This window comes from Pezoporus wallicus, unplaced genomic scaffold (assembly GCF_028554395.1).
Source record: "Pezoporus wallicus isolate ANWC-B61680 ecotype Strahan unplaced genomic scaffold, APGP_CSIRO_Pwel_v1 contig_6714, whole genome shotgun sequence".
Taxonomy (NCBI): Eukaryota; Metazoa; Chordata; class Aves; order Psittaciformes; family Psittacidae; genus Pezoporus; species Pezoporus wallicus.
This window is the reverse complement of record NW_026637486.1, coordinates 1,616,885-1,640,000: the sequence shown is the minus strand read 5'-3', so window position 1 is coordinate 1,640,000 and position 23,116 is coordinate 1,616,885. Positions and strand designations below refer to the sequence as shown.

Genomic DNA, 23,116 nt, shown 5'->3' with positions numbered 1-23,116 from the left:
TCTGCACAGGGCTGGAGCATAATTTGGACCTCCTGGTTGCAGTGAAGTAACTACACCCGGAGATTTTAGGGAATGCCAGCCCATGGCAATACTCCCACACCCCTCCCCAGAGCTATAAATCCTGCTGGACCTGGTCCTGGCTGGCTCTTCCCGTCTCCCTGCGGGACTGCTGCCACCCGTGCTGTGCCATGCCAGGCCATGCCAAGGGCTGGGAGGGAGGGTGGTAGCCCAGCCCTGAGGCTGGCAGGGCTTCAGGAAGGTCCTGTGGGGTAGAAAGGCCCAGCTGCAGTGCCCCGTGGAGCCCATCAGCGCTGCTGCTGAGAGGTCTGTGGCAGGGGAAGGCAGCTGCTGAGCTGGAGCTGCCTCAGCCTGTCCTCTGTGCCCTGCTGCCATGTCCCCTCGCAGCCAGGGTGCTGGCTGCCTCTACCTCTGCTTCCCACTGGAGACTTGTGCCTTTCCTTCCAGATGCTGGAGAGGACCCACAGACACCTTCCTTCCCAATGTCTAGCCCTGCTCTCAGGCTGAACCATGTGAATGGTAACAACCCTCTAGGAACAGGGGTCATTGTGCTCTTTAAGCGCAGGATCAACAACCTACAATGTAGTAAAATGCTGAATGTTAGAAATGGTTCACGGTTACAATGGGGACTAGCCCCCAGAACACACATCCTCTCCACCAGCACTCCCCATAGCACTGCATGTTGGAGAAGTAGGTTAGTAAATGAGTCAGGAGATGTTTACTACCCACCAAATTCACCTGCTCTTCTTTCCAGCTGGAAATATGAAGCATATCTGCTTTAAATAAGGCAAGTGCCCTAAACATCAGAGCATTGCACAGGTTGGGAAGTTTCTGACCTTCCCATTAACAGGGAGTTCAGTTTCCTCATAGTGACTGTGAGACACGTCTATTGGGGACCCATCAAAGCATCTCCCTTTGGTCTACAAGGGGCTGCTTTGAAAGCTGCTGCACCACCTCAGCACCAATAGAACCCAAGGGAACCCCAAATGGCTTGTGAATCTGGTCAGTTCTCTTAAGTGGCCTTCAAAACTTTATGGTTAGTGTGGCCTTTCTGGTTTGCAGCCTTAAGGAATGACTCAAATGACACAGGAGCTGCTAGGAGATGGTGGGGCTACCTTGTAATGAGAGAACTGGTCATTCATAAGACCAGCCCCAGTTTGAAGCTGCAGGACTAGGACCTGCTTACCCTCATGTGCCAATGGTATATTTCAGTCTCTTGCAGAAAAAAGGTGCCTGGAACAGCACCAAGGCAGCGCTGTCACTCTGAAAAGCTTAAGGGAGTTTTATTTCTGAGAACCAGTGTCTGATTACTCCACAGCAAAGACAATGCCGAAGCAGCAAGAGGGTGAGAGAAAGAACCCAATTTATATTAAAAAATATTGATGAAATCCAGTGTTATGACCTGTTATGACTGATTTAAGACTTCTATTTTCTTTAACACTTTTCAATTATTTCCCCCTCACACACACACTATTCATCAGCTTAGGCAAAAAAAACCTCTCAGGCCAGCATGCAGATTTTCAGCCTCAATCACTACAGTACATGAGTTCTAGATCTGAGAGGCCAAAAAACATCTATTTGACTAAAGAGCTATAAGGCAGTCATAAAAATTATGGATCACAGAAATAAGCAATTAGTGTTATCTTCAATTGCTTTATTGGCAGTATTCACTCGTTAGAATAGAGGCAGCAGTAAAACAGATTGCAACATACTGTATAACAGCATATGGGATTTTACATTATAATGCTATTCTCTGCCAAGAAGTCATATTTTCATTTGAATGCATGGAACAGATTATCACAGGGTTTCCAGCATTAGAAGTGGATGACCCTCTCTCTCTCTGCCTCTCCTCCTCCCTTCCCCCCAGCCTCTTGGCTATTAGGTGGTTTTTTAGGTTACGACTACATCAAAATAAGCATAGCAACAGAGCAGTAATAAGAAAGCTCTGACTACTGAATATTGACTTGTGCTCTGAGACCCCTGGCTCACACAGGCTGGGCATGTCACAGAGCTATGGAGATAATAAACTCTGCTGTGAAGGCAGTGGGTAGACGAGGAGTTGAGGCTCTGCCAGTCTTTTCACCCAGCTGGCTTCAGCTCTAGAGGAAGCTGCTCGCCCGCCCATCTAATCACAGCTGAAGTGCCACAAAGGCAGCCACTAGCAAGAGGGCTGGAAATAAAACAATAGGAATAATAAGAGGGGGAAAAACAGATTCTTTATACTGTATTTAACATTAGGGATATTTTCTGCAATTGTTTGTCTGTGTCCATGGCTTGTCTTTGCAGAGCAATGCCAGCATTTTGGTGCAGAGAGTCGATTCCCCTCAGGACTGGTACACAAGGCCTGTGGTTCACCTACACATCAACAACCAGTGTGCAAATACTAATATCTGGCCATTACGAAAAGCAAAGTTAATGTGCTATATCACGCTACAGCTGTTCTGCACCAATAAAAACACACCCTCCTTTCACCAGCAGCACAGAGAAAGTGAAGGATGCTGAAAGCATCAACCCCCTCACAAAAGACAACTTGTGCAGGAGTTGTACTCAAAGCTGATTCGAACCTATGCTTTTGAAATGTCTGTATATTGTTGAGGGGAGTGCAGAGGGGGGAGAGAGGGGTTAAATGCTTAAACAAAATGCTCCAAGGGGAAAAAGCACTTGCTGCTCTAGGAACACAGGAACTAGAAAAGCGAGAGGCGTAGGTAGTAATTTACCAGAACAAAGAAATTGGATAGAATTAGGTTTCACGTGTTACTATTTATTCAGCTCTAATGAAAGCCAAATAAATTGATAAAGCCTCACTTCCCATCTGTATCTCTGATTTTTCTGCACTGATCCAAGACAGTTTCTATGGAGCACATTTCAGATTTTACATCTCAGTTTTGGACTTCAGAAGTTTCGCTTCATTACCGGAACAACACTATTGAACAATGATAACCAAAGTACTATGCTGAGCTACATACAACTCTAAATATGCATACACCCTGTTTGAGTACTGCTTTCTTAAAGGGCAAGAACACAACTATATTGTCTTATATTATCCTTAAAAATATAAAGAAAAGTCCTTTAATCACTGCTGAGAAAGGGTGTTTAAAACAGTGTCATTCACTTAATTTCTGTGTTGGAGACTATAGTCAGAACCTTAACATTACTTGCCACAAACATCAGCTCGACATTTTTGCCTCAGAAAGAGGTACAGAAATATTAGCAATAAAATAAAGCAGGCTTTTAAGTACGCTGAAGTTTTCTGGATGACTTTCTGAGCAAATCAGTGTGTGCCAGGCATGTGTGAGGTGAAAAACTCGGGGAAGATGAGGGGGATTTCTAATCTGTTGAGAGAGGAGGCTCTTCTCTCTGTGCTCTGGCTCAGCATTCCTACCTGTGCATCATTTTAGTCAAAGTGTGAAAGACTTTGAGAAAGTGAATTTTCCTTTGGGGGCTGGCAGGCATTTTCCAAACCGTGCTCACAGAAGGAAGGAAACACCAGGATGGCTGCTTCCTCCTCACTCCAGAACCTTCAGCTCAGGCATCCAGCTTTTCCTGTAGTAAACAACGGTGCAAACTAAAATGAGCCACAGAGGAGAATGGTGGGGTTTGCCTTACCCCTGTAGCACAAGTGGGACAACACTCTGGTAAGAAACACGGAGTGAACAGGTATATATTGATAGAGTGACCCTCCCTGTTGCTAGCGTTTCACTGATGTGTCACATGCATCTGGTCAGTTAAATCTTGCTGTCACCATCCCTGGCAATGAACCCAGGGGAATTTGGTGTTATCCCTATTCAGCAGCAACCAGCACTTGGCAAAAAGCTGGCCACTCCATCTAAGGGCTAAAACGCAAGCACTTCCACAAATCTGGCCCCACACAAAGATGCAGTTTAATAACACTGAGAAGATTTGCTAGTTTTTCTCCCCCTTCTTTGAAAAGCAAAGGGCTTCCTGCAAGAAGCTGTCCAATATCAGTGCTCACTGACCCCAACAGGAGCTGGTGGCACCGAGCGTCACACAGGATTGAGTTGTTTGGGGAACTGAGAAAAAGGGAGAGCAAATACTCTGGTGGCTGCTCATCACTAGGCAAAAAATTAGTGAAGGTAGCACGAGCAATGAGCCCAGGGTGCTTTGGAATGCCGACTGTGTTCACTTATAAAATACATAGAAAGCATCTGCTTTTTGTACAACTAAACTGTGTATAATAGCAACCTTTTTTTCCACCCTTTCTCTGTATTTAGCAGCTGTTGCAGCCCAGCTCTTGAAAAAGAGGAGTACACATCACAAAGCAGTATTGGAATCAAGCTGAGCTTTCTTGTCAGTGTTAGGTTCCAGGCTCAAGGGACTGCATGTTTTGAAAATGTCACTGTGCTATTTTTTCACTGAAGGTGGGCTTACCAAGTCAGGTGACAGAGCTACAAAAGGTAGTAGGAAAAACCATAAGATTCTTTTATCCTACGTCTCATGTTAGAACCATTAGTGCTATTTATTTAAGCATTCATGGAGGTAGTGCAAAAATGACCATAGTTTTCTAGGAGAATAACATGTAACACATCTGTCATCCTCTTATGCAAAGGGAGGATGAAGGGCAGCTCCCACATAATAGCAAGTGGTCACTGTTTTCTGAAAGGAAGCACATGTGTCTAATCTTGTAACCACTAATCTGACATAAAACATCCCACCTATTCCCTACCAAATCTTTGGCAGGATATACAACGCAAGGACAAGTTTGGACAAAAATGGATTAAAGTATTTTGTACAGTATCCAGTGACTGAAATGCTATTTTAGGACTGCACAGTAGCTGGCTCCAAGGATGGGACTGATCTCACATTAATGTGCACATGGACTCAGATTAAGGGCATTACATTGAGAAGGGCTCATCTCTTCCCACCCCTCTTTTCGCCTCCCATCTGCTCCTTTCCACAGAAGTCTAAGGCTCGCAGCGAACCAGAGGCTGCAGCACTGGGGGTAGAGGGAGGGGGAAGGAGAGAGAAAGTTGTTTTGTTTTGGCTCAGTTCTGTAATGAATTGCAGAAATTGATCTGTCATAGTGCAACAGATTGTAGCTTGATCTGCCAACAAATCGCAAGCAACAGTAGGTAATGACTAATTGCAAGTGTCAGGGTTTTTTTTTGTTTGGTTGGAATATTGTTTTTAAGGAAAGGTAATCTTTCCTGAAGGGATATAGGGACCCACTCACAGACTGGCACTGTCCTCACAAGGAACTTTACCTGGATTTCCAGTTAAATCTGTCAGGAACTACAGGCCAGGGACCAAGAGGCGTTTGATTTCTGCTTTGGATATGGCTAGGGTCTATGCTTCAATTTAGGGTAACACAAACCCAGTCTTCTGACACCAGTTCCCTCCCTGAGGACTGCTGTAGGCTGTGCTGTCTCCCTGCTTCAGCGTAGCAGATACAGAGGAAGAGAAGTGGTCTCTTATTTCTGATTTTTGTTTTCAGTTAATTCAGAAACTCAGGACTGTTTTCAGCAAACACTGGATTTTAGGAGGTTCATCCACAACCCAGCCTGCGGGAAGACCAAGACCATCTATGAGTATTGGACCAAAACAGGGGAAAAAATAGAAACAGGTAGGCAAGGAAAAATCATCAAAAATAAAGGTTTTCCAACACACAGGAAAAAAACCCCAAAGCAGATCTGAAATAAAGCTGATAGCAGTGAAAAAGAGCACTGCACTTTATTCATTGTCATCTTTTCCTGTATCACGAGCAGTTCAGGCTCCTCTGCAGCTCACTGGTCTTGTAGCCTGTGGCAGGGTCACAGCAGACCCTTGGAGTTGCAGCGTGTGCAGACAAGGAGGAGACAGAAGCAGAGTCATCCCCAGAAAGGGCACGCGGATGAGCAGTGCAGTGTCACCTAAATGCCACACTTGTGCTCTTGAAAGGCAGCACATTTCAGAGGGGAAAACATACATCCACATCTTGATAGCTACAAGCTTGCTTAAACTGCTTACATTTATTGTAAAACTGTCTCAGCTTTCAACTTCTGTGCTGCAGACAACTTAAAATCCAGATTTTCAGCCCAATCCTCCAGCTCCGCATCGTCACCTATATCTTTTACATTTAAACACTACATGACAGCAGAGCCATTTGACAACAGGAATATAGTGCAGCTAACACATATACAGCACGGTGTTGACAGGGGTATTGTGATGAGTGAACACTGGTCTAGACAAGAGCCAAACACCAGTACTGCGAACAATGGAGCATCCTTTGCCAAGCCAGAAGCGAGGAGGAGACAGGTTTCAGGAGGAGGAAGAATTTCACTTTGGGGTGGTTTGTGTAGGTCATGTAGGGTGAAATATGTACAGCATAAACCTGGTGTGTTATCACCAGATAGGGTTAGCAAGGGTAAAGAGTGATACCTAAATGCTGGTATCCACAGCACAAGAAGGAGTTTTCTTCCCTGTGAATATTCAGAAATACAAGCATAAAACCCAGGATTTGCAAGTGTCTGTAATAATGTGATTTGACTTCTCATTGTTCAGGTAAAGCAAACAAGGTCACTGCATGTTTCAAGCTGCAGTTCTTTTGCTTTTAATACGGGAAATAATGGTATTTTCCCCCATACTTTGCTCAGACCTCTCCAGCTCAAATTCACTCAGTAAGGAAGTGCTTCTGTTCCATTCAAGAAGCAGCTAAGTCTGCATACTCAAGAATCCTTAAAGGAAATTGTATTTTACAAATCAGAGATACACCGCTAACAACAAAGACATCTGTCTTTCCTCTGTGGGGGCAAAAACAGTCAGAAAGCTTAGAAGTAACTGTTGACTACCCAAGTAAGAGGTTAAGAAGGATTTTCAGTCTGTTCACAATATCTTAATTCATTTAAGAAGGAATTTCAGAGAAAGCAAGCACCAAGTTCAACACAATATCTATTTGCAGCAAGCCTGCCGGGTACGTTTCTGCCTTATTTACTAAAGAAAAATGAAGAACAGGTACTCCAATGACTAAACATCAAGTTAAGGTGCAATACAGTGTGTGTCTTCCAGAGTGCCCTCATGTTTTACTGTTACTTACCTACATTATTTCTATTTATTCAGCATTGTAATTGTTCCTAACTTACCTCAAGTGCAGCTGCCAGACATACAGGAAAAAATACTTAATAAAGTGCATTAATAAAGTGAGGATCATTTAATGATCATCTCGCCTTATAATGATCAGGCAGTTAAAAGCTCATGTAGAACATTGATTCTTATTGTAGAGTCACCAGGAGACTAAAGGCTACTAAGAAAGGGAAAACACTAGCAGCAGTTCTGACTAAATACCCCAACCCAGTTGCAAACTGTGAGCAGACCAAAGCCAGAAAACAAACAGCACAGGCTGGGAGTAAAACCCAGACCCCAAAGACAAGCAGCACTTTGTTGCACAGACAATTCCTAGCTGATAAATTGCCAGTGGGCAATAGCTTCAAACTTTCATCTTGTAATTCTTGTAATACAGCATCCTGTCTAATAGCACCAACTCCTCAATGCAGTGAGGAAAGGCATAGTCCCTTCTGCTCCATTCTGAACCTACATCAGCAACGCAGTACCACAGGGAAGATGTATTCCTCCAGATCAGCTGGTGAAGATCTTACACCTGGATGAAGAGTAACAACAGCTCTTATAATACCCTGGTTGGAAGGATTATAAGCTACGATTCAAGTTCCAGAAGTAAATGTGTGTTGGGCTGTATTAATGCAAATCGCTTGGGCTTCATTTCATCCTGCAGCTCTGAGTTCCACAAGTTACACTCATACACGTGTGCTGGACTTTTCGCTCACTCTAATGAATCACTCTTTGGCCAGTTGTTGTTCTATTTTGAGTTCTCCCTTTTTCTTTTGTTACAGACAAACGTAATGAGAAGCAGCAGACTGGCCTGATCTATGCCCTTCATTATTTTATATGCTTCTGCCACATTTCCTCTTGCTCTTCTTCTTTCCAAACTAAATAATAACCCTGCCCTTTTTAATGTAGCCTTATATGAAAGGCTCTCAGTTGGCTCGACTCATTTTCTTTGCCCTTCTCCGGACCATTTCTATTTCTGTTACATCTTTGAGATGAGACCAAAAGTGAACGTGATTTTTAAGGTAAGGACATGCCATTGATCTATATGGTGGCATTAAAATATTTTCTTCTTGACGATTCCTCCTGTTTGACCACCCTCACATGGTATTCTATTTCTTTCTGACTGACAACTAGCGTCATCCTAGAGAGCAGCCATCTTCATTAAGCTGACTTCATTGACTCTTGCATTAACTCTAAATCAAAATGTAGAAGTGCCCAAAATCCTGGATTTCATTGTGTACCATTCCATTGTATTCCAGGTACACAGTCTGATTAGCCCTGGAATTCCTCAAAACCATGAAACACCAATTGGCCAAAATCACTTAGCATGGTCAGCATATCACATCAGCTCCTGCAGAAGGTAGGATGTAAGTAGTGGGGGCTTGTAGGGGAGGGGAGGAAGGAGAAGGATGCAAGAAAGGCAAATTTATTCTGTTCTTGGCTTCCTCTTTGAAAGATGTTAAACTCAAACCAGGATCTACCCTGGAGTTAAGATTCCTTATTAGGTCTTCATGCAGCACCCTGTAAAGAAATCCCTCGGAAGGCTAAATATAATGAATCCACTAATACTCTTCTCTGCCCTTTAAAATAAATCAGCCTCACTGACTGTTAACATAAATTGGAGTTCCTTCTGATCCTGGAAATACCATTATGCTCTACATCACCAAAACTGTGTTTATTTATGCCTGTGACATACATACATGTGCCAGGTATCCCAGTTCTTTTCTGACTGCAGTTAGGCTGAATCCATCTAAGCATTTAAACCCAATGCTTAGCTTTAAGTCCATTCAACACACAAATTTACTTCAGATTTTCTCCTAGGTGTAAGGCTATGATTAACACTTAAGTGTGTGCAGTTACTTAACTAAGCCCATGTGTTAAGCATGACTTCATATGCTTAACCACTTTACAGGGCTAAGGGAAGAATGTCTCTAAGGGATCCAATGGATTTACAGTGGGATACAAAAAGGGAGGTTTGAAATTCAGTTTTTAAAGGTAGTTTTCGAATCACTCCTTACGCACTTGCATTGAGATCAGCAATTCTGCATGCTCAGATCATCAAACATAGAGACATCACTGTCTTGCTTTTTGTTCCTTGTTGTTCCTCACAAGTAGCAACTGCAGGAGGAACTAGGATAAAGGTTAACTTGCTGTATTTTTTTCCACTGTTAAAAATCTGTTGATAAATGCATCACTGAAAGACACTGAATCAGAGCCCAGAAACTGTGAAATTTAAGGATATGTGAAGCATGCACAGAAAGAACATATGCTTCCCCAATGTCCTCAAATCTGCTTCAGTCCTCATCTTGGAAGGACCATCTCTAAGGGTGAGACAGCAAATGAAACCTCAATCCCTCCGTCAAACACAGGAGCACAAGTGCTCATAGCAGCAGGGGTTTTACTCATACACAAATTGGGAAGTGAACCAAGAACACCAGCACATTTCACAAAGGCCACTGGACCACCATTAGTCTTTCACTCACTGAATTACAATGAGGCGGCAAATGCACTTGGATAAAAGAAAGACCAAACAATCCAAAACACTTAGCAGATATAAACCAGACCTTTTTGAAGCTCTGAAATTGGTCATATCCTTTTGCTATAGTTTTTTTCTGGTTTGTGTATTCCTGGCTGTGGATAGAAGTACCTGAAATGTCAAGATACCAACTGCTCTTGCAGCATTTTCAATCTGTTTCATAGATTCAGGAGGTTTGGATGTTTAAAGTGCAGTTAAGTTGGCCCAGTGCATAAACCCAGGGCTGACTATAGGAATACCAGTGACAACAGATTTTCTTCATTATTTTCTTTTGGATTTACTGTTAACTAGTGTTAACATGGAAGTATGACATTATTTCCTTGACTTGCCAAGAAGAATGAAGGTGAAGAAACGTGGATCCTTAATTGTAGGATGGAAAGAAGCAAAAAACCCAACCGGTGCTCCAAAAAGTGAAAGGATCACTTGAATGACACAGCATCCACTGCAGACTTTAGTAGAGTACAGAGATCCTGACCAAGAGTGGCTGCTTCAATCCAGGTGTTTAATTAAGCAAAGATTGACATATATGCCCAACATGAAGGAGCTTTGTGATTGGTAACAAATGCCTGCCAAGGCTTTGATGACAACAAAGCAATAGACATATGGAGCTTTCAGTAAATGTGATTTGAACATTGGTCTTTAGAGATGAATGGCTAGCAAGATGACTTGCTTGCCAGCTTCCCCTCACCATCACCTAACTTACAACAGCTCCTTAGAGGAAAACACATTCTGTAGCACAATGACTATAATAAAAAGAATTAGATGTACTAAAACTTCCAGGCACGGTATGGTCCCTGTCTTATTCAGGCACCAAAATAGTCTGAATAGGACTGAACTGCTGCTGTTGATTTCATTTAAGCAAAGTCTATTGAAATAGCCAGCACAAGACGATTACTACAGAGTTATCAGGGTGTAGATTAACTACATGCAAAAGGTGAGGCTCTTACTTTCCAGTTTGGTGGCTGAGGCCTTAGGTCAAAAGTCAATTCAAACATCAAGGAAGGTAATGTCTGGAAGAAATTACTTATGCTGTGGCTGGGTTTTTTCCAGGTCACTTGCACAGCCTTAGTTTATTGTAAAGAGGAGACAAACAGAATTGCCCTGACACACGTCCTAGTGAAGTGTACACTATGCCAAAGGAAGCTAAGCAACAAGATTGAGTTGATGCTATCTACCCTGATGGTGTGTCATCCCAACCAGTCACCCCTGATGCACTTCTCTGTGCGCAGCTGCCAAGTAGTAAACCATGTGTAAGTGCCAGCAAGGAAATGGAGAACTATGACAGGTTCCCTAGCCTGAGCAGCCAAGGGAGCTGGCCTCCATACCCTGGGGGAGTGGGCACTGACCCCAGAGCCAAGAGACACCCAACAGATCTTGCCACTGTGTTTCACATTTGGTATATGCTTAAACGGCTGTTGGAGGGGAGGCTGCTGATAAGAAATGATTTAAAACAATTACTTCAAAACTAGTATGAGGGGAAAAAAACAAAAACAAAACAAAAAAACCAAAGCCAACACAACAAACCCAGCAGCAATTACTGCAGCCTAAAGCAATTAGCCACGTTGTTTCTTTGTGTAACTGGTGATGGCTCCTCGTCCAAAGCACAGTCCCTTCCTGTCACTCTTCTTCAGCCATTTCCTTGCAACGTGTCCAGCCCCCAAGCTCACCACAACCACCGTGACCCGAGATTCTGCAGGTAAAAGACTTGACTTTCTGCTGATTTATTAAAACAACTAAATCTTCTATTTTACTGCTCACATGTATCCTCCAGAGCGTGGCCACATGAGCAGGATAATGACAATCTGTCTCTCCGCTAACATTTCTCTACTTTGGTTATTTGTTTGATAAAGTGAGGAGCTTCCCTTTTGTTGCCCTTCATCAGAGCTTAATGTCTTTACTTTGGGATCAATATACTTTATGAATAATTTTATTTCCTTCTATTTTTATGGTCTTTTCTCCTCATTATCATACTGAGTTTATTAGCTGGTGCTGTCAGTATCTTTACTCTGTCATATGTTCCTGAGGTACAGTAAATATCACTTGTGTTGTAATTAATATGCACACCCTCTGCAGTAATTAAAGCACAGACCCCTTCAACCAGCTGAGCTTCCTACACTAATTCCACCTTATCTTCATAATGAACTTATTGTAATCTGAAACTACTACTGAATATTGTTCAGTAAGGAGAGAAGAATGAAATCTAACGAGATGCAATAATATTTGTGAACATGTTAATATGGAAAAAAAAATGAATTTAATTAGCCTTAAATCTAATTAAATTTTCTGTACAATCAAAATGCCCCCCCCCCATTTATCCCACAAAAACACTGATGGTGCAACACTAGTGCCTCTTCGGAGATTCACACAAAGATGGAGCCCACATCACTCACCCTCTACCCACAGAATTCTCAGTTTGCTATCTAGAGGGTTCCCTCCCCACAGATAATTAGAGAAAGGACTTAGAATCTCTTTTCAGGGATGTGATTTGGAAGCAAGATGGGAAGGTGAAGATAGAGACACAATTCGAACCCCTTGAAAAGGGACCCAGCAATGGAACAGTTTGGCAAACGTTCCCGACAAGGGAGAGGAAAGGAATCCTGAATATATAAGCACGATAGCATAAAGCAGAATAATTAGAGGGAGACTGGATACAAGAAATTCAGTTCTTATTTTCTGAAAACATTTCCATATGGGAGACTAGCGCCTAAGGTGCAGACTCACACAATAGGAAGAAAACTGGCAGGCTACAGAGACTGAAAATTGGCTGAAGGGCAAGAAACAAACAGTGGAAGTAAATGGGATTATTTCAAGGTGGAAAGAGGTTACCAGTAGGGTACAGCCCAGCTTTCTAATTATTCACAGTAATGACTTGGATGATGGTATGGAAAGGATCACTTCCAAGATTAGAGTAACTGGGAAGTACAGCGGTAATAAATACCAATGCAATCCAATAGCCATTTCATTAATAGTTAATTTGAGAACCAGGGAAGTTGCACAGGAAAGTGTTTGCATGGATTAGGAGGCAGGATTGAGACATACAACAGCACAAAAATGGAGTGACCTTCCCTTGTAAATGGTCATTCTAGAAGAGGCTTAAGCAAGAGCTGTTGAGCAGCTCCTTGTGCTTTATTGATTGATGTCAATCTGTCCAGTTCCAGAGCGTTAACGTTGCTTGAAAACGTGCCCTTTTCTGTCACTCTTTTTGTGTAACCCCCTAAACATGCCTCATTTCCTACACCAAAAAATTACGTGGTCACATATTGATTTGTGACTCTGGCTGACATCTGAATAGTGAGAAAAGGAATTGATTTAAAGACATACGTGGATAAATAAGTCAAGGAAGCAAAAACCAAAACACCCCAACCCTAAATTTGTGCCTAACTGGACTGACACAGTGTAGTGGCTAAGAGAGTAGTGTGGTTATTCTCTTCCATCAAATAATGTCCTAAATTGAGAAGGTTGCTCCCAAATTCCCCAGAAGAGGAGGAAGAGTTGCATTCCATCAGCTATTGTGGAGAAACCCTTGGTCCTGAACAAAATGCCATCACTGTTATTTCCCTGCCTCCACAAAGAGTTCATATGTAGACGATTTCACTCACCTTCCAGATGCTACAAGGTACAACCAGCCAAAGGAAGAAAACACACCCCCAAACTCAACAACCTACAGTACTTGTTCTGCTCAGAAGTGACTGGGTAACCCTCACCACTCAAACACACCAGTGCACCACACAAAAGCTGTCTTGTTTGTCGACACTGAGATCACAGACTGACTCTGCATGCTTGCTGGAGTTGGGGGACTAAAGAAGTAAGCAAATCTGAGTATTTGTAATTTTCTCCCAAAGTGTGCTTGGGAAGTGGTGACCCAGCTTTAACCTTTCACTAATATGAAATATTTCAGCTATTACCACTCAAAGCCTTCAGAATGTTAAACTCAGCAGTTCAAAAGAGCGCCAAGGTTTTAAGCTGCAGTGTAGCACATCGTGCCAGGGAAGGAGCGAGGCAAGAGAAGGGGATAGCAGGGGCAAGAAAAAAGAATGTGCAAAACCAGGAGTGATAAGAGAGCAGAAATAAAGATATAAGGGCAGAAAATATGATTTTTTTTTTTTCTCCTGTATTCCTTTCATGAACCCTGCGGTCCTTATCTTCTGCTTTCTACATTTTTACATGCTCCCTTTTTTTTTCTTTGCTGTTTCTTTATTTCTAGGCATGATCACAGTATTCTTCAGTTTAGAAGAGCAGACTCTTATCCTCTAACTGTACACCTGAGGACACATCCTGAGAGTGTGCATCCCATAGACTTGAATGGAGGTTGGTTCATGCTTTTCAGTCTGTAACTGAAGTGCCGGTATCTCCTGCTCTCGCTGCTGCAGATGCAGGGGGTAGGTGGGTCACTGTTCTGACTCAGTACTAAGGAACTTGTTAGTCATTCCATAGCTCTGTCCCTGCTGCAGGCCACAGTAAGAGTGCTGATACCACAGGGAAGGATTCCTATCACCAAGGAATTTGTGTGTCAGGAAGAAGCAAGGGTGGGTTTCTCCTCAAACAGACAGGAGCTGATTGGGACAGCAGAGCAGGCAGGGCAGTGTCATCACCATGAAAGAGCAGCCCCACAGTACCCTAAAAAGGTCCTGTGACAGTAACCATCATCAGGCAAGAGTTCAGTGATTGCCAGACAAGCTTATGGTGAAAAGGGTGGGTGAATCCCAAAGTCAAGTCAGCAGATCAGGGATCCAGACCAGGATCACCAGGGTACATGGTCAAGGCACAGGCTCAGCTGTGGGGCAGCCCAGGCAAAGCACCAGGCAAGTGCCCAAGTTTAAAAGCAGCTTCTGAGCAAAGCAGAGGAAGCCCCAGCACTGCTTTTCACACAGGTCTTGTCCAAGGTTACACAGCTGTGCCACAGCAGAGCCAGTGCTGGGCGCAGGCAGCTACATTTGGACAAGGTTCCTGACACTAGGAGGGAAAAGGTTGGCTTAATCAAAAGGATTGCTACAAATCTCCCTTGATGTCCTCTGTAAATAGTGTAAAACAATTTGTTTTGTCTTTCAGTCAAGTATCTCCTATAATCCAGTGTCACAGCCCAGTTCTGGCAGTAGCAAAGAGCAAAATGCCTGGCCTCGTGGTCCTCCTGCCCTCCAACCCCTCCACTCTCTTTCTCTGTCTGCAATTCAGAAAGTGTTATTTCTTTCCTGAGTTACCTTTCAAATTGTGACCAGCTTTTTTGAGCAAGGAATACTGTGCTCACATACATGTATTTATATATGCACACATGTAAGTACGTAACTCCTACTAGCTTCCAATCAATTCTTTATCATAAACTTCTGTTCTGCAAGCAACATTTGCAGACCACATCCCAAAGCACCTGAGTGGATAAAAAAAAAACAAACAACAAATTATGAGGAAAAGATTTCTCTCCAACTTCTTGTGGTACTTTAGTGAGGAGAGGAAGGAGCAGGGATGGCCTCTTCTGTCACATGCAGCTTTTAGACTGTTCAAGAGAGGTATCTAGGCCAATGCTGCCTCCCTGGACTGACAGAGAAGCTGGGCATACATGAGCTAATGAGTGTCTCCTGCCACAGCAGACAACCCACTGGGGAGAACCATCATCATCAGCCACCTGAGAGCTGCTCCAGACATCTCCTCACGAATCTGAGTTGTGTGATGCGGGCTTCCAGCCACACAGACCTTTGGGTGTCCAGCTTGCAGAATGGTTTGGTTGTAGGATTAAATCAAAGCCCTGCACACCTGCTGCAGGACCTGGATTTTAATGGTGCCCCGTTTGCTTTCTTTGCAAATACAGCCTTTCCCCCATGATTGACTGCAGACACAGGTTACCTGTTTCAGCACAGCCTGCTCACACAGAGATCAGAACTTAATGTTCTTAACCTTCAGCTTAGGCTGAGTCCAAAACCTTCACAGCACCAAATGCTTTACCTTCTGGGTCACATTCTCTGGAGTTTTAATTCAGAGCAGCTGTGTAAAAATTCAGCAAAGATCTACCAGTTGATGCAATTCATCACTAATCAGTTAGAGTCCTGTTAGTTAAATCAGTCAGATTCTACTCCTATGAGCAGAAAAAACCAAAATCCAAACTGAAAACAACACTTTGCCCACTCAGCTGCCTCCTACTGCAGCTTTTCTGCAACCAAGCAATGCGGAACATCCTGTACCTCTCTGAGTCCTCGTCTTCCTCCCTCTCTGCTGCTTCTACAACTGTTGCCTTACTTCTCTCTTAACCAAAGGTTATCACCATCATGTCCTCATGTGCCTCATCTCCCTCTTGCCAACATTACAAACCACTTCTGTTCCCCTTCTCACAGCCTGGCACCTGACTTATCTCACCAACATGAGCCCCACTCTATATGAAGTTTGCATCAGACAGAGCCCAAGTTATTAAACCTGGAGATACCATTCACAGCTGTAAATAGTCATCTCCACACTACCCAGTTCCAGCAACTCAGCCCACTGCCAGCCCAACTGGCCATTCCAGGGCCAGCAGAAGACCAGCAGTGCATGCTGTGCCCTATCACACACACAGTATGTGCTTACATGTGTGGAAGGGACCTGGAGCACTAGTTTATCTCAGGGTAGTCTAAGAGCAGGACATATTTTACTAATGGCATGAATGAATTCTTCTGAAGTCCAGAAGTGGATCAGGTAACATCAGGTCTCTGTGCGAAACTGTCTGGTTTAGTAGGAAAGTCCATCAGATTTACTCAAAACCAGTCCCAGGTTTATTCTTGGTGTGTCAAGTTGGTCTTTTCTCACACTGAGATTTCTCATTGTTTTGCACCTCGTTTAGTCATCAGTAACAGCAGAAAAGGTGTGGAAAGGGACTGACAGTTTTCCTTCACATTTTACATCCACTTTGCCTCGGTGTGAATGACTACATAAGGTAGGCAGGAACGGATAAGCGAAATGCCAAAGTCCATAGTGCAGACTGTGCGAAACAAGCTGATCTCCTTCTAGCATCCTCTGTGTGTCCTTGCTCTATTTCCAGAGGAAATCTGGCAAGGGGCTCCTTTGTACTGAGGATAAGAAGTTGTTGTTGCACCTCCTTTGGCCAAATGGTCTGTCACTGACAAGCCCCTCTTGAAATGAGGGGGAATTTCGTTTCACCAGAGCCCTAGGTTTCAAGGCAGATACTGAAAAGAAAATCCATTGCACTAAACACAGCTAAATAAAACAAGCAAGAGAAGAGGCAGCCAGTCCCATTCACAATAGGCAAATGCTCTTTCTGTTCAGTGTGCTCATCCTGTGGGTTTGGAGGCACTGACAAAGTGAACCCACTGAGAGGTGGAAGTAAGTGGAGGTAGATGGAATCAAACAGAACTAAGGAAAAAGAAGTTTACTGTGTGCTCTCCACCTCACATCTCAGCTCACACGAAAGGACAACTATGCTGATAGAGTCACAAAAACACCATACCAAAATGAAAAGATAAGAGACTATGTTGAACTGCAGATAACTGAGTGCTCCATGATCAAACAAAAGGGAAGTGCCCCTACTTCTGTTTCCGAGCTGATGTAACTGCTATCACATTACGTGTTTCATTAGCTGCGAGATGGTTTTCCACTTACCTGGTCAACAGAAAGCAGCTTTAGATAAGTAAGGTGGTTATCAGTTACAGTCGTGTTTTATGAACCTGTTTACACAGCTACAGGTCACCAGGCTCCGCTGCAGCTGAAGCCTGAGAAGACGCAGCCCAGACGCAACACGCTAACAGCATCCCGGTGACAATCTTCCCTCTTACCACTAGTCTATGCTGTTGTATAAAGTTCAGCACAGGCTCGGGGAAGCTCAGCGCCAATGTTGATGATCACTTTTGTCTCCGAATCTCTTGAATTCAATTGCAGAACGGAGCGCTCTATTGTTCTGTTCTGTAAAGTATATTTAGCTTGCTTAATTAACCTATATTTCAGACAAGTCATGCAGACGTTCACCTACCTCTGTATATGACTTTGGGATTAAACTTTAATGAAAGGGAGTCTAAAGTAAATTCCTCCGTGCTGTGGTTTTGAAACAGCAAAAAAAAAAAGAAAATCAAAACATAATATTTGTCAGAAGAATTATTATTATTATGAATTTGCTTTGCAAAAGGGAAAAGAATATGGATCAGAATGAATACAGGGTTGGGAGAAAAGGCTGTTTCTGATTATGCTTAACAAAGGCTCTTCAACTGAAGACAGGTACAGAGATGTAAACCAGTTCGATGTGAAATGTGGATGGGGGCAGAGCACGAGAACTTGTACATAGCTGTCAGAAGAAAGTTTGTATTTCTTTGTAATTTGTGCAGAAAACCCACATAATTCCTTAGCTTTTGTATATTCTCCTAAACAAATACAGTGCTACTCCTAACTAGGAAGAAATCAATGCCAGCAGACTGGCACTCAGCAGCAGCTTCACAATAGCGAAGCGGTGTGTGTCCATGAAGGAAGAAAAAGGGATTAGATAAGAAAACAGATTTTTCACTTTCAAGCCTCTGGTGGATTCTTAAAAACAACAAGAAGGAAAAAAATGCCTTTAGCTAATGCTAGGAGAAAAATACTTTGCCCAATGTCCTTTAAACTTTCAATTAGGGCAACTTGAGAGTCACAAAATACATGGGTTTTTGCTCCTGTTTCGTGTTAAAAGCCATTTTTGAAAGATATTTTTTACTGGAAGGAGATGAAGGTTGGTGTGATGAAGGCACTGGCAGTATTATGATCCTAGTACATATTAATGAACTTTTAAAATGCAAATCGTTGACCCACTAGGTGGTCTCATGGTCTCATAAATAGCAATCTTTTGCATTCCAGCATCCAAATACCTAGTTAGGAGGTGTACAGAATGCCCATTATAGGTGATACAGACCATAACAAGTACTTTGGCAAGGGAAAAAAAGCCATTCCAGTCTATTATGTCAATTAAAATGAAGGGATTTTATGTTATGAACCATATGTTCAAAGAACATTACATGTAAAATTACATACAATCACTCTATGAAGAACACAATAATCCCGGTACATCAGTGTGTGGCTTCTGGTAAAATCTGATACTGGTGTTTCTTCCACTTAGCTTGAGTCAAGTAAGAATTTGGATTGCAGACATTCCTTACTCTGTGCTGTGATACCAACAAAAGTCAAAAGTAAGAAGATGAAGGTGATTAGAAGGGAAAGCAAAGCACCAGTGAGATCTTTGTGAAGTGATGGTGGCGATGGTGGCACAACTCTCTTTTACCCAGGGAAAAAACCATTACCTTGGTGCTTTGGAGATGTGGTTTAATAACAGGATATAGACTTGGATGTGCTCTTGGGACACATATCCCAAACCTATTCCCCCCCTTCCCAAATTCTGACATCTCAATAGACATACCACCCAAATCTTCTGGCCCTAGAGTAACGGGACCCACACCTTAGCACAAGATGCCTTGGAGTGGTACTGCATTAACAGCAGTTATAATAAACATCATTTACGCGCTTTGAAACCAGAGCAAGAAGCATAGAGAGGAGCAAATCCTGAGCAAGAGTTCACAGGAAGTGCAGTGGCTTGCAAGCTAAAACATGGAGTGACGAACACACACACACGGTGCTGCTGCCTCTCCCATCCCAAGACTTGGTCACCTTTGGTCATCCCACTCCATCACTAAGGACTTTGCAACTAAGCAGAGGGGCTCAGACAATTCACTGTGTGCAGCTGCGACTGCGATACTGCTTTAAGGAAACATTTAAACACAATTAATATTAAACTACACAAAATGTTTACTAGTTTATAAAATTATTAATTCTATATTTTACTGATCTGTCTATATACCAAATTAAGCCACTATATCAAAAAATGTCTTCCCTCTCTAATTATTATTAATAAAGATTGCTTATTTCCCCTTCACAAGGATTCATTTTCTCTCTTCAAATTAATAACAGTCTGAAGTAACTCAGGCATACAGGGCTTGATTCCAGGCTCATTTTTAGTGAAGTTAATCTGGAGTAGCTCCAGAGTGAGATTTACAACTGTGCATATGGGAGGAGGTTCTGTCCCTCTACCTGTAGGCTCTCTCTTCAAAGCTTTTCTGGTTTAAACTCTAAATCAAACTTTCCCATGGTACTGAGCAAATCAAAGCTACCAGTAGACCACAAGCACTATCTTAGCCTGTGCCTCTGAAGCCAGGGGAACTACATATGCTAATTTGTGCCATGTGGGCATCTGGTTTGGCCATAATCAGTAGAAAAATTATTCTATGCTCTTAAACAGATAACAAAATAGATGAAGGGCAGAAAAAAATCATTGCTGAAACAAAAGACAACCCCCTTGGAACCCTGGTTGCATATCTGTGCCTCACAGGGTGTTCGCACAGGAGGCTTGTATGTCCTAGAACACCTTTCTCTCACCATTGGGCTGGCCAGGAAATGCTGCAGCCCAGCTGCGGGTTTCACAGCACACCCTCTCAGACAGCAGACACCTATGAGAGCACAGCAAGCACTTCAGAGACTTCTGAAGAGGAAGCTGACATTGCACCTCTGCCTGAAACCACGTGTTGTACATGCAGAGGAGGGGAGGGAGACAGAAGGCTCCCTACCCACGGTCTTCCTTTTCTCCTAGCACCAGTGGCTGGGGTACAGGACATGGTGAATGCGGCAGTGCTGGCATGGGCCCAGGGGAGTTCTGCTTCTCACCAGTCTTTTCACAACTTTCTGCCCCAGTTTCATGCAGTCGTTTGGATTCTGACCATGCCTTTCAGTGGAAAAGAGCCTCAGGTGAACTGCAAAGGAGCAAGTCCTTGCAGTTTTGTTTGGGTCTGTTTTCCCTTCCAAAGCCCTGGTGGTTGTTTTATAAATGCCCTTCTGACACATCTGTGTGCTTGAGGAGGTTAAGGAACTTTTTCCTCTCAGAAATGATGTCCTCAGTTTATCCACAACCTCTGTACAATGAAAGCAACTGCAATCAAATACCCTCATGGTAGCCAGCATTTAGCACAGTCCTGACCTGACAGTGCCATCCTCTCTAGGGAGGAGAGGTAATTTCAACTCCCTGATACCTGTCTTCTGTCCGACTCTATAGTACTGGATGCTGCTTAATTATATGTGGGCTGTGCTTTGTTTCGTTTTCCAAATTAAACCTCCCTTCATCATTTTAGCACAGCTTTTGTACTCCTGCTTTAGCTTCCTAAAGCTGCATCTGTAGAGCATCTTCACCCAAGCATCATAAAAAATGCTAAATGACTTACATAGGGCTTCTCACTTAAGGTCATTTCAATTATGGCAACATCAACAGATGTATATGTTCATTAATAAAAGTGTGATATGTGTTTGTGTCCCTCTGAAAGTTCAGTCAGAAAATTATAGATTATAGTGAGACACTGCAGGAATTGCTACTCTGTAAGTCAAATGCTCTATTATTAAAAATGTCATCCCATATGAATTTCATAAATAGCAAAGCCAAGAACAGAGTAACCATTTTAAAAAGTCTAGAGGGGATTCCATAACAACATTTAAATGCATTACTACTCAAACAATTTGATTGGATTATAAAATATTTAAACCTGCAGCTGTACTTGTGGTGTTTAATGGTGACTAGTTTGATTTCTGGAACATCTTACCTAAGAAGAACAAGTTTACAAAACTAGTTATGTAATTAGTATAGAAATATAGAAGAACACCTATAACCCATGGAAATACATAGTTTGTAAGGTACTGTATAGAGATGGCTTATTCTACATACATAAAAGAAAACTGAAAAGAACTTTAGGCACTAGGATTAGTTTAAGTCTTGCTCCTGGGATAAAGCAGGACCTTATTTTGCTAAAGGAATCCTAATGACTGAAAACAACTATCACAAGAGGCACAGGACAGCATGTGCTAAATAGATATTAGTGGCCACATTCTCAGTGGTGTGAACTGGCACTGAGCCACTGCAGTTAATGGTTACATTGACAAGTTTCAGCTTTATATTCATCCTGTCCCCTCTAAATTCTCTTCTCCAGGATCTCTTACATATGTATTAGGTATGTTTGGGTTCATAATTAAATATTCATTGACTTTGTAAGAGGAAAGGACACTTTTTAAACCTATTTTTTTTCAGAAGAATGGCTATGTATTCACCCACAAATATATCCTGATGCCCATATGTTATAGATATCCTTTCATATGCTAACTCTATCTCTTCTGCCAAATTGTCATCTCTGTTGCTTTACCTGGAAGAGTGTCAAGACATAATTCATCCGATAAAGTCATGTTACTGGTCACTGCATTTCCATAAAAGCAACCTCATTTCAGAAGCACAGGACCATCAGAAGTACCATTTGTAATGGCTGACATTCTGGCTGAGACTTCATGGGTTAGACTAGGTCTGAAAGCATAAAGCTTTGCAGCTCTAGCCATGGGATCTGTTCTGTAACCAGTGCTATAACACATCAACTCCTTTGTGTACATGCTGGAAACAGTAGGGTTACCTTATTTATGCCACAGCTGCCCCTGGAATGCTCTAAATTCAAAGTTGCCACTAGGATCTTGCTGCTGGTGCCTGCTTTGCCTGGCTCCATCAGCTGGAGACAAGTAAAACTCCGGTCTGTCCTTGCAGCAGGGGACAAGGGACAAGGTGTTCTCTGATTAGCCTGGCATCTGCAAAGGCAAACAGAATAGCTGTAGGTGTGAGCATGCCCACGATGCATTGAAGCACGTGCTACATGGGATTTCAAAGCTGTGGGTGCATCTGAAGGACTATCCAGCAGGGTCATCCCAAAACACACTTATACCAGCATATGGTTTAAATAGCAGCCTGGTTTTGGCCCTAACAGCACAAATAGGATATTTGACTTCAAGTTGAGGAGACACAAGGATATCCTTCCACACTTCTTTTACTCTCATTTCTCAAGACATTTGTTTTTAGGCACAGATGCAAATTCAATATGCCCTTCAGAAACTTCTCTAATACTTCCCACTATTTAGGCTTGGCATAAAAGCATCATCCACATACCTCAGCAAGCCAAAGGACCTTACAAACCCTGTTTTCCTCAGGGAGAGTCACCTGTATTTATTTCTATTAAACAGAAATTAACATGGACCTCCATATGCAACCTCATTTGGCACAGTTAATTCCGGATTCCAGAGTTATCATTAAAACAAAAAGCGCATCTCACACATTGAAATCAGTGGGAATTAGACTCCAGGAGCACACACAAGGCTATAACAAAGATAATCAAACAGCATAAGGATAATCCACTAATTGCTGAAATGAGGCGGAACATCTCCATGGCTTGTCTCAACAGAGCCCTGGGCTGAGTCGTGTTTGGAGTTCAGGAAGTTTCTATCATTTTAAAGTATGTCAGAGCTGTGCACTTCATGGCACAGCAGGAAGCAGAGGGAGCGTTTTGCCTGCCCTGAGGTAGGCAGTTCTAGTGTAGGAAATGAAAATCACCCAGTTCCAGTTGAGTAAGTGAATGCTCCTGGTTCCAGTTGAGGGCACACATATCCGCAAGGCCTCCCAAAACCAGGCCAGTGCCTAACTGGTGCATGTTCTGCTTCATCAGC

At 42.8% G+C, this 23,116-nt stretch overlaps 1 long non-coding RNA gene across 1 annotated transcript; it reads right to left on the bottom strand.

Moving 5' to 3' along the window:
- Positions 1-1,721: 1,721 nt before the first annotated feature.
- Positions 1,722-22,196, bottom strand: LOC130597336 (uncharacterized). The gene is made up of 3 exons (XR_008971734.1): positions 22,039-22,196; positions 3,401-3,561; positions 1,722-2,373 (listed from the first exon to the last, which is right to left on the bottom strand). It is a non-coding gene; the product is annotated as an uncharacterized LOC130597336 (long non-coding RNA).
- Positions 22,197-23,116: the final 920 nt, after the last annotated feature.